Genomic DNA, 15111 nt, shown 5'->3' on the forward strand with positions numbered 1-15111 from the left:
CATGACCTCACAAGCGCCACCCCCAACACACACCATCACACTGGGGTTAGGGTCTCAGCATGTGAACTTGGGGGACAAAGCATTTGGGACACAGTAAGACACTCCTGGTGCTCACTGGGAATGCAGCTGCCTCAGCCTCACAGGCCCAGATGTTGAATGATGTCACAACTTGATGAAAGAAGTTGCCATGAAATGGGCCTGTTGGAAGGGTTGAATTATTCAATACCATCCAGAAAAATGTTCAACACACATATTGTTAAAAAGATACTCATTTAAGATTCATTTACTTGAAAGTCAGAGTTACACAGAGAGAGAAGGTGAGGCAGAGAGAGAGAGAGAGAGGTCTTCTTTCCATTGGTTTACTCCCCAGTTGGCTGCAATGTCAAGAGCTGTGCCAATCTGAAGCCAGGATCCAAGAGATTTTTCCTGGTCTCCCATGCTGGTGCAGGGGCCCAAGGACTGGGGCCATCTTTTACTGCTTTCCCAGGCCATAGCAGAGAGCTGGATCAGAAGTGGAGCAGCTGGGTCTCGAACTGGTGCCCATATGGGATGCCAGCACTGCAGGTGGTAGCTTTTACTTGCTACACCACAGCACTGACCCCAATATTCATATTTTCAAAGGGAAAATCGGGGTGGAGGGGCGGTATTGTGGCTTAGTGAGTCAAGCTGTGCCACCTGCGGTGCTGGCATCCTGTGTTGGAGTGTCAGTTTGAGTCCCGGCTGCTCCATTTCTGATCCAGCTCCCTACTAATGCGCTTATGAAAGCAACAGCATATGGCCCAAGTACTGGGGCCCCTGCCACCCTCCTGGGACACCTGGATAGAGTTCCAGGCTCTTGACCTTGGCCTGGCCCAACCTAAGCCATTGAGGCCATTTGGAGAGTGAGCCAGTAGATGGAAATTCTCTGTCTCCCCCTCTCCCCTCCCCATTGCTCTGCCTTGCAAATAAATAAAATACATCTTTTTTAAAAATGTGAAAACTATGCTTCTCTCTGGGCTGGCGCTGTGGCGTAGTGGGCTAAGCCTCTGCCTACAGCACCAGTATCCCATATGGGCACCAGTTGGTATCCCGGCATCTTCTCTTCCAATCCAGCTCTGCTTTGGCCTGGAAAAGCTATAGAAGATGGCCCAAGTGCTTGGGTCCCTGCACCTGCCTGGGAGACCTGGAAGAAGCTCCTGGCTCCTGGCTTTGGATTGGCTTACCACCAACCATTGCAGCCATTTGGGGAGTGAAGCAGTGGATAGAAGACTCTCTCTCTCTAACTCTGCCTCTCAAATAAGTAAATACATATTTTTTTAAAATGCCTCTCATAACAATATTTCACTCATCCGTGAGGAAAGCAGTCAGATGTTAAAAGCAGAACTCAAGGAACCACACATACACAGGGAATAAAGAATGTCCAAATTCATTGGCAAATAATCACCAAGCAGGTCTGCTCACAGGGCCCTGTTAGTCTGTCCCGTTCACTCTGTTCTTATTTGTTCTTGGATTCTTTGCAGATGAGGGTTATGTAAGAAGACAGATTCGAGAAGCCCAGGGCAGCCCTGAAACTGTTGTGTACTGAATTTAATGGTTTTGGCCTTCAGTACACAACAGGGATTCTAAAATGCAGGCTGGCTGCCCTGAGCCCACATCACCATCCACTAAAAGAACCTCCCAAAATGACAGGCTTCGAAGGCGGGACCTGGGCGGGGCCTGCAGGCAGGCGGTGGCTCTCAGTAAGAGAACGGTTTGGAGAAACCACAGAGGCTGCTGGGCAGCCCACGAGGCCCCCACGGGCCGCCTCTGTGACAAACTCACACGAACTCGCTTTTAGAAAACTGTGATTCCAGACCCAGCTTCTTTGGCTTCCCTCGGATTGCTGTCCCCCTAATTTCTGGACAAATTTCCAAGATCCCTACTGACTTCTCCCAGCCACACCCGGTCTGTCCCCAAACTCAGCTCCTAAGAGAAGGTTGATACAAGGTTGTTGTTGTTTTGTTTTGTTTTGTTTTGTTTAATTTTGAAAACTTTAATTTTAAAAGCCTCAAGTGTTTCAAAAGCCGTGCATCCAGAGGTGGGCATTTAGCACGGCGGTTAAGATGTTGCTTGAGATGCTTGCATCCCAGATCAGAGTGCCTGGGTTTGAGTCTCAGCTCCACTTCCAACTCCACCTTCCTGCTAACATGCACCCTGGGAGGCAGCAGGTGATGGCTCAAGCACTTGAGTCCCCAACTTCCACGTGGGAGATCCAGACTGAGTTTCAGGCTCGTAGCTTTGGCCTGGCCCGGCCCAAGCAGTTATAGCATTTGGAAGGTAAACCAGCAGATGGGAGCTCTCTCTATGTACTTTCTGTATCTCTCTGCCTTTTGAATAAAAATAAATACCCTTTTAAATTACAGAAAAGAAAGAAACCCATGCATGCAGTTTAGGTGTAAGTAGTTGGCACTTCCGGGAAAGAATAAAACAGCGTGGTTTTGGACAATGAAATTTTGCCCCTTCAGCAGTGACAGCATTTCCAGGTGACCCACGGTGGACACACAGCCACAGCATTAACAGGAGCCAACCCAGCCCCCTGGGCTGAAGAGGAAACGCATTTTCCCTGAAGGCCACTCACACGGATCCTCCTAGCATGCACGCATGCACTCCATATTTTTTTTTTTGCATTTTTGTAAGAAAATTAAGAGGACAAACAACAGAGTAGTTATGATAATAAGACACTTTGAAAATACATTATCTGCAGAAACTCAGACAAAATCTGTGTTTATAAGAGTTTTGCTTATTATTTAACCATTGTTTATTACCAAATTACAGTGTGGGCAAGGCATACCAGAGAGGCCAAGGTTTGGTGATGTAAGAACAGCACTGAAGCACATGAAAGAACTGCTTTGGGGTCTGCGTTGTGGTGCAGTGGGGTAAGCCAGCACTTGTGATACAGACATCCCATATCGGAGCATCAGTTCAAATCCCAGCTGCTCTGCTTCCAATCCAGCTCCCTGCTAATGCACCTGGGAAGGTAGTAGAAGATGGCTGAAGTGCTTGGACCCCTGCCACCCACATGGGCGACCCAGATGGAATTTCAGACTCCTGGCATCTGCTTGGCCCAGATCTGGCTGTCATGTCCATCTAGGGAATGAAATGGTAGATAGAAGATCTTTCTGTCTCTATAACTCTGTCTTTCAAATAAATAAATAAACCTTTTATTAAAAAAAGAACTTATTTTATGAGATATAAACTCAGTGTAGCTGTTTCTGGATCATTTTGGCAATAAATGAAAAGATAGGATATATTAAACTAGAGCAATGGTCTCTCTTTGTCATTCCAAAAGTGATAGCTGATCACCCCAGTTTTCAGAGGGCACTGTGACAGTGCTGTCCCTGCTGCCACTAGGCTGTGTGGCCGAGAAAGACGGAAAATGCACCTCTTTCCCAGGTTGCCCACATATAATCAGGGTGAGCATGAGATCAAGGACCAGAATACTCTTGATTGACACATAGATCCTGTAACTCTCCAAAGGCCGAGGATTTGATGTATTATCATTTTTTTAAAAAGATTTATTTATTTATTTAAAAGGCAGATGTCCAGAGAGGGAAGACAGAGAGCTTCTATCCACTAGTTCACTCCTGACATGGCCACAAGAGCCAAGGCTGGGCCAGGCCAAAGTCTGCAGCTAGGAGCTTCATCCGGGTCTCCCTCAGGATCTCCCACTGCTTTTTCCGGGCCTTTAAGCAGTGAGCTGGATGGGAAGTGGAGCAGCTGGCCCAACTCTGCCCCTGGATACATTATCTTGCTGGAAGAATCTTAGAACAGCATAGCAAGTCTTTAAGCAGAGCCCACATATGCACAGTTTGAAATCATGTCCCCTTCTGATACCTATTGCAAGGTCTGAGGGAACTGCAGCAACCCTGCAGAACATTGTCTCCCCTTTCAGAAATTGGAGCGTTTTGCTCTGTAACCCTGAGCTAGTACATCAGCTCTGGCCGTGGTTAGAGTATGGGCCCCTAAGGCTCCTGTGCTGAGAGCTTGGCTCCCTGTGTAGTGGTGGTGAGGAAGCGGGACCTTTAAGAGGCGGGGCTAGTGGAGGCAACCAGGCCAGCCTCACAAATGGATGAATGTTGTCTCCTGGGAATTCTGGCTCTCATGGGGCAAGATTAATGCCCCGAGAGCGAGTGGTCGGAAAGCCAGCCTGGCACCTCTCCCCAGTCTTTCTCCCACACACACTGCTGTCCCACCCACATGTGTACCCACTGCTGTGCTGTCATCACCAGGAGGCCCCCACCAGAGCCCAGCAAATACTGGCACCAGGCTCTTGCATCTCCAGAACCGTGGGCCAAACCAACCTCTTCTCTTTGTAAAGCACTCAGCCCTGGGTACTTGTTATAGCAATGGAAAATGGACTCAGGCTGGCACCACGGCTCAATAGGCTAATCCTCCACCTAGTGGTGCCGGCACACCGGGTTCTAGTCCCAGTCGGGGCACCGGATTCTTTCCCGGTTGCCCCTCTTCCAGGCCAGCTCTCTGCTGTGGCCCGGGAAGGCAGTGGAGGATGGCCCAAGTGCTTGGGCCCTGCACCCCATGGGAGACCAGGAGAAGTACCTGGCTCCTGCCATCGGATCAGTGCGGTGTGCCGGCCGCAGCGTGCCAGCCGCAGCGGCCATTGGAGGGTGAACCAACGGCAAAAGGAAGACCTTTCTCTCTGTCTCTCTTTCTCACTACCCACTCTGCCTGTCAAAAAAAAAAAAAAAAAGAAAGAAAGAAATAAAGAAAGAAAGAAAGAAAAAAAAAAGAAAATGGACTCAGACCCTTGCTAAATCAAGCATGGTGTCCAGCCCCAGTGAGGAGAGCCACTTGCCAGGGAACGGAGAGGGCACAGGACAGAGAGCTCAGAAACTGGCTGTCACCCAACACCAGCAATGTCCTAGCAAAGCTCAAGGCAGGGACAAGAGAACAGAAAGGTAAGGAAAAGAAAGATCAACTTTCATTATGGTATGAAAAAAATAGTTGGAGCTTCGGCCAGCCATCTAAGCTCGTGCCCCTGGGCAGTGGGAGGCACTTGCCAAGCCCCCGTGGACAAGTGTTTTCGAAGTGAAATTATCACACTCATCCATGCGACCATCAGAGGGAAGCGACCAGCACAGGAGCTGGTCTACCCACAGACTCACCTGTCCACTGTCACTGCTGCAACCCTCCTGCCCTGCAGGCTGCGAAAGAGCCAGGGCCGCCTGTGGACAAGCACACGGCTCAGCCCAGGGAGCTTGGAATGTCCTTAAGGTTTCCCAGAGGAATGGAAACAAAGGGTTTAAATGTTGCTTCAAAATGGCTTTTGATAGGAATAGGCATTGTCTTAAGTGTACGTAAGACTTAGAAGTGGATGAAGGGGAGCCGACGCTGTGGGGTAGCAGGTAAGGCTGCTGCCTGCAGTGCTGGCATCCCATGTGATCGCCGGTTGGAGTCCCAGCTGCTCCACTTCCGATCCAGCTCTCTGCTGTGCTCTGGGAAAGCAGTAGAAGATGGCCCAAGTCCTTGTGCCCCGGAACCCACATGGGAGACCCGGAAGAAGTTCCTGGCTCCTGGCTTCACATTGGCTCAGGTCTGGCTGTTGCAGCCATTTGGGGGATGAACCAGCAGATGAAAGATCTTTCTCTCTCTCTCCCCTTCTCTGGCTGTAACTATACTTTTTTTTTTTTTTAAGATTTATTTATTAATTTGAAAGTCAGATTTACACAGGGAGAGGAGAGGCAGAGAGAGGGAGAGAGAGGTCCACCATCCGATGGTTCACTCCCAGTTGGCCACAACGGCAAGAGCTGCGCCGATCCAAAGCCAGGAGCCAGGAGCTTCTTCCAGGTCTCCCACGTGGGTGCAGGGGCCCAAGGTCTTGGGGCATCTTCTGCTGCTTTCCCAGGCCATAGCAGAGAGCTGGATCGGAAGTGGAACAGCCAGATCTCAAACCGGCGTCCATATGAGATGCCGGTGCTTCAGGCTAGGGCATTAACCCACTGTGCCAGAGCGCTGGCCCCTCTACCTTTCAAATAAATAAATAAAATCTTTAAAAAAAAAAAAAAAAGAAAGAAAACACTCTGGACACCCAGACGTCCCCAACTCAGAATTTCTGACTCAGTTGGCTCAGAGTAAGACTGGGCACCTACACAGTTTAAAAGCCCCCCAGATGGTTCTAGTGCAGAGCCAAGGTGGTCTTCATCAATATTTCTCTGCCCATACCACTTACGACAGCCACCTGAGATGATGCAAACATGCAGACTCCTGGGTCTCATTGGGGAACCATTACCACACACCAACCGAGCACACACAGTCTCATGCAGCTCCCACAGTGTCCCTGGGATAAGTTAGTCCCATTTTACAGACGAGGAAACTGAGATCCATAGGGCTTCTGGAGCTTGCCTGGTCGCTCCATCTCACTCCTCACAGAGAGGGAGGGTCTGGATGGCGGGGTTGGGGAGGGGGCAGTGGACAAGCCAGTGGAAGCCAGAGTGAGCTTCAGTGTGCCCAAGGAGGAGGAAGCAGGGGGCATGGAGGTTTCCACAGTGACGAGAGGGGAAGGGTAAAGATGGGAGAAGGTAGAACCCTGGCCCCGAAAAGTGCAGCCCAGGAAGGAAGCTGGGGAGATGCCGAGGTCCCCGCAGGGGGAGTTTATGGTGCCTGGGGGAGGAGGAGGGGAAGGACATCTGAGGCCGAGATGGGGTTAGGGTGAGCACAGGCACTGGTCGAGATAGGTGCGACTGCAGCTGGCACCCCAGCTCCTCAGCCAGTTTCAGGGGTACATCCCAACCACCTGGCTCTGATGTGCCACAGACCAGGACGGGGCTGGGAGGGCTCCCGTTAGAATCATCATGGACCTTTTTTTTTTAAAGATTTATTTATTTGGGGCTGGCGCTGTGGCATAGTGGGTAAAGACACCGCCTGCTGTGCCAACATCCCATATGGGTGCCAGTTCGAGACCCAGCCACTCCATTTCTGATCCAGCTCTCTGCTATGGCCTGGGAAAGCAGTAGAAGATGGCCCCAGTCCTTGGACCCCTGCACCTGCATGGAAGACCCAGAGGAAGCTCCTGGCTCCTGGCTTCAGATCAGCGCAGCTCCTTCTGTTGCAGCCATTTGGGGAATGAACCTGTGAATGGAAGACCTCTCTCTCTCTCGGCCTCTCCTTCTCTCTCTGTGTAACTCTGACTTTCAAATAAATAAATAAATCTTAAAAAAAAAAACACAGTTATGGGGGGGGAGATATTTTCCATCCACTGGTTCACTCCCTGCATGACTACAATGACCAGCACTGTATTAGGCTGAAGCCAGGAGCCAGGAGCTTCCTCCAGGTTTCCCACATGGGTGCAGAGGCTCAAGCACTTGGTCCATCTTCTGCTGTCCTCCCAGGCACATTAGCAGGGGACTGGGCCAGAAGTGGAGCAGCTGGGACTCGAATTGGTGCCCACAGGGGATGCTAGAAGCTTTGCCCTCTATATCACAGCACCAGCCCCATGGCCTTTGTTGAAACAAGCACTCATGGAACTGAGAAACCTCCTGGAGGGCCAGCTATGGCCTCAGGGGACTTCTGAGATTCTGTGCGCCCAGGGGGAGCACCCACTTGCTCTGAGCCTGAGACTCAGCCTTTCTCTTCAGTGTGTCCCTCAAGTTGAAACGTTATCCTGTCTCTCCAGCACTGTCTGGCTCTTTCAGGAGGCACCCTGTGAAGACACGGAGAAACCACCATGCGGGCGGTGCAGTAAGTGGCTCCCACTGGAAAAAAAGGGACTCCTGTGTTTTCCCTTGGTGTCTCTCCAGGACTTGTAAGGCAAAAGAGGGAGCGAACCAGCAGATGGAAGGCCTCTCTCTTTCTCCCTGTTTCTACAACTCTCACTGTCAAATAAATCTTTAAAGAAACAAACGTGGGGCCAGCACTGTGGCATAGTAAGGTTAAGCCTTCATCTGCAGCACTGGCATCCTACAGGGGTGCCGGTTCGAGTCTCAGCTGCCCCACTTCCACTTCAACTCTCTACCTGTGGCCTCAGAAAGCAGCGGAAGATGGCCCAAGTGCTTGGGCCCTTGCACCCACATGGGAGACCCAAAAGAAGCTCCTGGCTCCTGGCTTCAAATCAGCTTAGCTCTGGCCATTGCGGCCATCTGGGGAGTGAACCAGCAGAGGGAAGACCTCTCTCTCTGTCTCTCCCTGTCTCTGACAGCGTGAGCTGTCAGACCCAAGTGAAGACAGGTTCTAAGGAGCTTAGCCACTGGGTCATGCCCAGCCATTAAGTCTCCCAGCTGAGGCCTCAGACAAGTCGGTCCTGCTGGGCTGCACTGACTCACTTGGCCCACAAGGTAGATGATTGATTCAAATCCCTACATTTCAGGTTGGGTGCCATGGTGTGGCAGGTTAAGCTTATGGCGGCAATGCCCGTATCCCATATGGGCTCAAGTTCATGTCCCGCTGCTCCACTTGCAATCCAGCACCCACATGGGAGACCAGGACGGAGTTCCAGGCTCCTGGCTTTGGCCTGCTTCAGACCTGGCTGTTGTGGCCATTTAGGGGAGTGAACCAGTGAGTGGAAGTTTTCTCTCCTCTAAGTGTGTTGGGGGTGGGAGAGGGAGGTGGCTAAAGTGGTTGGATCTCAGCCACCCACATGGGAGACCTGGACTGGGCACTTGGCTCCTGGCTTCAGCATTGTGATTTAGGGGGTTAAGCCACCACCTGTGATGCTGGCATCCTACTTGTGTGCCGGTTCAAGTCCCGGCTGCTCCACTTCTGATCCAGCTCCCTGCTAATGACCTGGGAAAAGCAGCAGAAGATGGTCCAAAGTTTGAGTTCCTACTACCCATGCGGGAGACCTGGATGAAGCTCCTGGCTCCTGGCTCCTGGCTCCTGGCTCCTGGCTTCAGGCTGATGCAACCTTGGCCATCTGGGGGATGAACCAGTGGATAGAAGATGTCTCTCTCTCTCTCTCTCTCTCTCTCTCTCTTTCAACTAAATAAATATTTTAATTAGCCATGTAAAATCATCGTGTGCACCTGCAGGCTTAATGGGAGACCATCAGCTCCAGCTCAGATGGTAAGAGCTTCTCTCTCACCCAACATAGCAGCTCAGACCCTCCTATGACACAAAAAGTCAAGGGCAGGCTCCAGGCCCTGGTTCTCATCTCAGCAAAAGCCTGAATCAAGGGCAGGGCCTCGGGGGGGGGGGGGGGGTCTCCCAGTCCCAGCTGGGACTCTCACGACCCACACCCACTTGTTCCCCAACACACACGTCCCTCCAGCACCCCCACCCACACGACCTAATTTCAAAAACCCAAAGCCTAGAGCAGAAGCAACTTTTGATCCTTTACAAAATTATGTCAGGGGAAAGAAATCTGTACAAGAAAAAATAAAGAAGGGAAGGAGGGTTGACTCAGTTACCGGGACGCCACATTTCGGATACTGTTTGTGTTAGTGACCTGTTTCTCACACGAAGAGACGGGCACAAAGAGATGGACTTGCCCAAGATTGTGCAGCCAATAATCTGCAGAGCCGGAGTCCACTTGGAACACAGCACAGCGCTCTTCTCACTACTGCTTGCCTCCCAAGAGTCTGCATCCGTTTCCCTGTGACTCTGCAGAACGGAAGGTCGTTCTGTTTGGGGCAGACCCCTGTACCTCCTCCTGAGCGCCACCAGGTGGCGCAGTGAGAGGCCAAAACGCGGCTGCTTTTTTATCAACGCGCTTGGCCAGACAGACAAGCGCGGGGGAGAGCAGCTGCCAGCAGAATGTCAAAACAGAGTTCTATTTAGGAACGCGAAGCCTTCTGCCTGCCCCTGTCTCCCACCGGGATCCTTGGATGGCTCTCAGCAGACTATAAATGAATTAGCTGCTTTCTTCCTTCCCCATCCTACTGCTAACCCACATTTCTGATTCTATTTTCTCTCCATCCCTGACACAGGGCACAAGTCCCACCCACATCAGAGGAGAGCGCGTCCTGAAGTGAGAGGGCGGCGGGCGAGCTGGGTGGGGAGAGGACCCAGGCCTGCAATCCCGCTCCAGCGCAGCAACCCAGGGCCGCTGCCCAGACACCTCCCTTCCTGCCCACTTCCGCAACCCCCCTCCACGCGCATCGCGCCAGACCCAGAACACACAGGCACAGGCACACGACACGCAGCTCACACGCTAACCTCCTGTAGCCTGGTCTGCTCCACGTGCCGCAACAAAGTGCCACACACAGGGTGGCTTAAACAGCCTAAATCTGTTTTCTGGCCTTCCCGGAAGCTGCAAGTTCAAGATCCAGGTGCGGGCCATGTGGCTTCCTCTGAGGCCTCACTGCTGGGCCTGTGAAGGCTGCTCACTCTGTGTCCCCCCAGGGCCCTTTCTCTGTGCTCCCCTGGAATCTCTCCACGGGCTCTGCCTCTTTCTGACTTGGGCCACAACCCAGCCTAACGGCCATAGCTATACTCCACCACTTCTTTTTTTTTTTTTTTTTTTTTTATGTGTTAAGCTTTTATTCCGTGAGAAAGATGCATTGGAAAGAGCGCTATCTAGAAGAGATATAAATCTGGATTCATACTGAGCACCAGGAGCCAGCCACATGGAGGAGTGTGCAGGCCAGGAAGCATGGAGCAGGTGGCCCAAAGGCCACGCACCCTGGAGGCGCAGGGGCAGCAAACGCCCGTGATGGCAAAAAGCCAAGGAAGAGAAAAAGGACCGGACACACTGTGTCCCAGGCTTTTAATCCACTTCCAAGGGGGCATGGTCAATTAACCTGCTTAGCCAGTGGGTACTCAGGTGTGGCCAGGTAGGGGCATGCGGTCACACAGGGGCGTGGTGAAGGCGTGGTCTTCCAGCTCACAAACCTGATCAATTTTATCCTGTATGCCTGCCTACATCATTCCCCCCAGAGACTCCATTCCATTAATCCTAGGGGATATTGAAGGTCGTAGAATCATCCATTTTCTGTAGCTGCTTCCTGCTTATGAGGGGCGTAGTATGGGCCCTGCCTGTCGAGGATCTGGAAGTCTCTATCTTAGCTAACAAATTCACATTGTGAGCTGGAGCAGTCTAGGTCACTGCCAATGTCCGTGTCCCCTGCATGGTCAGTTACTCCCAGAAGTCGAGTTCTGAAACATATAAGATTGTTAATTAGCAAAGGCAAAACTGGAACAAAACCAATTGTGAGTAGAGTGCCCCTTAAGCTGAAAAGAGCATATCTTACAGACGCCCAGATAGTGGGTGGTGATAGACTACCCTCATGTAGACTATAAACCCATTTAGCTTGAGCATAGAGCATTATAATGGAAGAACCCATTAGGGGTTTTATCATCAATAACAGTTCTCAGAGAGAATCAAGAGAGGCGGGCACAGCATGTCTGCCTGAAGGGGCAGCCGTCTCCACGCGACAAACACAGAAGTTCTACTTATCCTTTTTGCTTTGAAGAGGTACTTAAGGTCTCTGATTGGCTCACAGGAATAGTCAGGCGTGTCTTTTGAGTTCACCTGTGAAGACTTAAGAGGTGGAACTTTAATCCCAATTGCACTGCGATAGCCATGCTCAGTAGCACCTGGTCAGGTCCCTTTCATTTAAGCCGAAACTGATCTGAAGAGGATCTTCCTATGAATGGCTTGCTCAGGAATGCCTAATGTTGGAGTTTTTGTCAAAAACTCCTTAATACTCCACCACCTCTATAAAGATCCTCATATTCGGAGGGACTCAGGGTTAGGGAGGCACTCGGGACTAGGGAGGGACTCTGGGTTGGGGCTCCAACATAGGAATCTGGAGGTGGCACAGGGGACAACTCCACAAGGAGACCCAGTCACGGCCTTTCTGAATTCCTAAGTCACAGGCAGAATTTTGAGCTTAATGAAGACGGTTGGCCCCACCAGGTCCCGGGAGAAATCTATAGGTTCCATCGTGTCTGCACCTGGTGAATTTCATCTGCTGTGTGACACCAAGGGAGAATACGGACGAAACAACACAAGCAGTTGTCAGAGACCCCTCCCAAGGGCCTCACAAGCACCCGCTGATAGACCCAGTTAGGGGTCTCTACCGATGAACTAGCCAGAGCGACCCAATATCTGTGCCTGCACGGAGAGCCCATGTTCCTCATTCTCTCTTTTGAACGTCATCAAGACATTCCTGGAGACCCTCGCTCTCTGGGGTCTTTCCACATGGAAGACGGTGCTGAGGCTCCTACCTACTCTACCTGTAATACTCTGGGCTGCTGTAGAGGTGGCAGAGTTGACCTCAGGTAGAAAGTTTGGGCAGAGACTGCTCAACATGAGAGTGTCCCAGGCCAGGCTACCTGGTGACTCACTGAGAAGAAAGTCATGTAAAATTAGGAGCTGGTGATGTGGTGCTGCCTGCGAGGCCGCCGTCCCGTTTCCCAGCTACTCCACTTCTGATCCAGCTCCCTGCTAATGCGGCTGGGAGGGCACCAAAAGATGGCCCAAGTAGTCGGGCCCTTGCCACCCATGTGGGAGACCTGGATGGAATTCCTGGCTCCTGGCTGTGGCCATTTGGGGAGTGAATCATCAAATAGATGGAAGATCTCTCTCTCTCTCTCTCTCTCTCTCAAATAAATATTTGAAAAAGAAAGTCACAGGGCTGGCACTTACCATTTAGCAGCAAGCTAAATCAGTAAATAGTCCACTTTGTATCTCACAGAAGCAACTGGACTCTCTTGGAAGACACAACCCTTGCACTTGCCTGCAGTGCCAGCATCCCATTTGGGTGCTGGTTCAAGTCCTGGCTGCTCCAATTCTGATCGAGCTCCCTGCTGATGGCCTAGGAAATCAGTGGAAGATGCCCCAGGTGCTTGGCCCCCTGCCCCCTGTGGGAGACCTGGAAGAAGCTCCTGATTCCTGATTAGGCCTGACCCGGCCCTGGCTATTGCAGCCATCTGGAGAGTGAACCAACAAATGGACGATCTCTCTCTCTCTCTCTTTCTCTCTCTCTCTCGCTGACTCTCTCCTTCTCTCTAACTCTTTCAGATGAATAAATATTTTTATAAAAAAGAAAATAAAGTCATATAAAATTAAGAAATCTCAAAGAGTGTGTCCCATCCCAGAGGGGCAACTGTGGAGGAGAGACCAAGGAAATTGCTAATCACAGAATAAATAAAGCAGCTTCCTGTTTGACAATGGCCAAGAGAGCCTGAAGTTTTGGATCTGGTTCCTCCAAGCTGGGGAGTGATGGGGAGATCACTTAGATACCCCTGGACCTCCCACCAAACCCCTCTGCTGTCCCTTCAGGAGGCAAACTAGCACGGATCTGCTGACCCCCCACAAGGGCCAACCAGATCCTACCAGGCCCTCTGCAGGGCAGCTTGCTTTCTTCAAGTCACGTGGTTTCCGTCACTGTCAGGGAAAGCTGTGACGCTGCAGTGGAGCCACGACTGACCATATGCCCTGGGTGTTCAGGCTCCCATGAGTTGCAGCTCTTTTATGTTGCTTTGGGGGTATGGTGCTACAGGTAGCAGGGTCTACGTCCCTCTAAACTCCCCCTAGTGGTGGGAGTGGGTCTGGCCTGTTTAGAAGTTCTGTGGGCTTTGGGCAGGGCAGCTACCTGGCACACAAGCATCCCGTATCAGAGTGCCTGGGCTCGATCCTGATTCCAGCTTCCTGCTATTGCACACTCTTGGAGGCAACAGATGATGACTCAAGTACTTGAGCCTTTGCCACCCAGGTGGGAGACTCGGGTTGAGATCCAGGCTCCCAGCTCCAGCCCGGCCCAGCTCTGGCAGGCATCTGGAGAGTGAACTAGGAGGTGGAAGATCTCTCTGCAACTTTCCCTTTTTCTTTCTTTCTTTCTGTGTCTTCTGTGTCTCTGCCTCTTAAACAAGTGACGAAGAAATAGATATTATTTTCAACCGAATACTACTGACTCTATGAGGTTTTTCATTCAACAATACAGAATACATAGACTAGATGCCTATACTGCATGAGGCACGGTGCTAAGTGTTGGCAATGCAAAGGTCGTAGTCTGCTGCAGGTGCCAGGGCTGGCATTGAGTTCAGTGCAGCAATAAGAGTACGTGTGAGGTAGGGAGGAGGCAGTCTAAGGAGTCACGGAATAAGTTTGCAGGAACAGGTGACTCCTATACAAGGGTTTCTGCAGGATGGATAAGAGTGCACCACACAGAAAAGGGTAGAACAGAGAACATTCCAGACACAGCACAAGGCATGAAACAGAGGCACACTGGTGTGACACTGCACAGCATGTCTCAGGAATTGCAAGCATTTGGTGAGGCCAGAACTTAAGGGGGGTGTGATGTGGTGAAGGATGCCCTCTGGCCGAGATGCATCATAAATAGTCCACTTTGCATCTCACAGAAGCAACTGGACTCTCTTGGAAGACACAACCCTTGCACAAAGAAGAACAACGGAGCTCTGATCCTCTTTTGGAAAAAAAAGAGAGACTGGCTTTGGCTGACAAGGAACATGATAGATGGAGGCATGCTTTATTTGGAAGTAAATGTCAGTGTCACTGAGAGACCCAGACAGATCCCGTGTTGCCCTGCGCTAATCCGGTTTGTGTTGTCAGTTTAGCTAAGCTGCCCTGGCATCCCCCAGGTCCCGTCCTGAGAACCTCTCAGCTGTTTCTGAGACGGGGAGGCAGAGGACGCAGTTGAACCCTTGCAGATAAGAGGTCCTGTCATCTCAAGACCTCCCGATGTGGGTCTGTGCCCCTTGCCCTGAAGATAAACAGATCCCCTGCCTGAGCCAGGCTCCCACCCAGTGGACAGGGTCAAAGCTGACCTAGATGGACATATGGCTTATTACATACTCATTGTAACACATTAGCACGAGAAGTGACACGCCTACCAGCTGCCATGACAGTGACTGTGGACCTTATGAGGAGAAAAAAAAAGGGACAGTAGCTAGATTCCGGGAAATCATCAGTTACTTTCCAGAAAAACCATGAATATTTCTCCCTCTTGTTGGAATGTACCTCCCCTTTTGGGTTGGTGTTGTGGCAGAGTAGGCTAAGTCTCTGCCTGCCATGCTGGCATCCTATATGGGCACCTGTTTGTGTCCTGGCTGCTCCTCTTCCAATCCAGCTCTCTGCCATGGCCTGGTAAAGCAGTGGAAGATGGCCCAAGTGCTTAGGCCCCTGCACCAGCGTGGGAGACCCGGAAGAAGCTCCTGGCTCCTGGCCATTGGGGGAGT

This window comes from Oryctolagus cuniculus, chromosome 8 (assembly GCF_964237555.1).
Source record: "Oryctolagus cuniculus chromosome 8, mOryCun1.1, whole genome shotgun sequence".
NCBI lineage: Eukaryota > Metazoa > Chordata > Mammalia > Lagomorpha > Leporidae > Oryctolagus > Oryctolagus cuniculus.